We start from the raw sequence: 836 nt of genomic DNA, 5'->3' as shown, positions 1-836 counted from the left end.
ATTATTATTATATACAATATATTATGTCCCCATCATACAGGAGATATCTTTATATTATTATATACAATATATTATGTCACCATCATACAGGAGATATCTTTATATTATTATATACAATATATTATGTCCCCATCATACAGGAGATATCTTTATATTATTATATTATATACAATATATTATGTCCCCATCATACAGGAGATATCTTTATATTATTATATACAATATATTATGTCACCATCATACAGGAGATATCTTTATATTATTATATACAATATATTATGTCCCCCATCATACAGGAGATATCTTTATATTATTATATACAATATATTATGTCACCATCATACAGGAGATATCTTTATATTATTATATACAATATATTATGTCACCATCATACAGGAGATATCCTTTATATTATTATATACAATATATTATGTCACCATCATACAGGAGATATCTTTATATTATTATATACAATATATTATGTCACCATCATACAGGAGATATCTTTATATTATTATATACAATATATTATGTCCCCATCATACAGGAAATATCTTTATATTATTATATACAATATATTATGTCACCATCATACAGGAGATATCTTTATATTATTATATACAATATATTATGTCACCATCATACAGGAGACATCTTTATATTATTATATACAATATATTATGTCACCATCATACAGGAGATATCTTTATATTATTATATACAATATATTATGTCCCCATCATACAGGAATATCTTTATATTATATACAATATATTATGTCCCCATCATACAGGAGATATCTTTATATTATTATATACAATATATTATGTCCCCAT

Source organism: Hyla sarda, unplaced genomic scaffold, assembly GCF_029499605.1.
Source record: "Hyla sarda isolate aHylSar1 unplaced genomic scaffold, aHylSar1.hap1 scaffold_214, whole genome shotgun sequence".
Lineage (NCBI taxonomy): Eukaryota > Metazoa > Chordata > Amphibia > Anura > Hylidae > Hyla > Hyla sarda.
Note: the sequence above shows the minus strand (reverse complement) of the source record.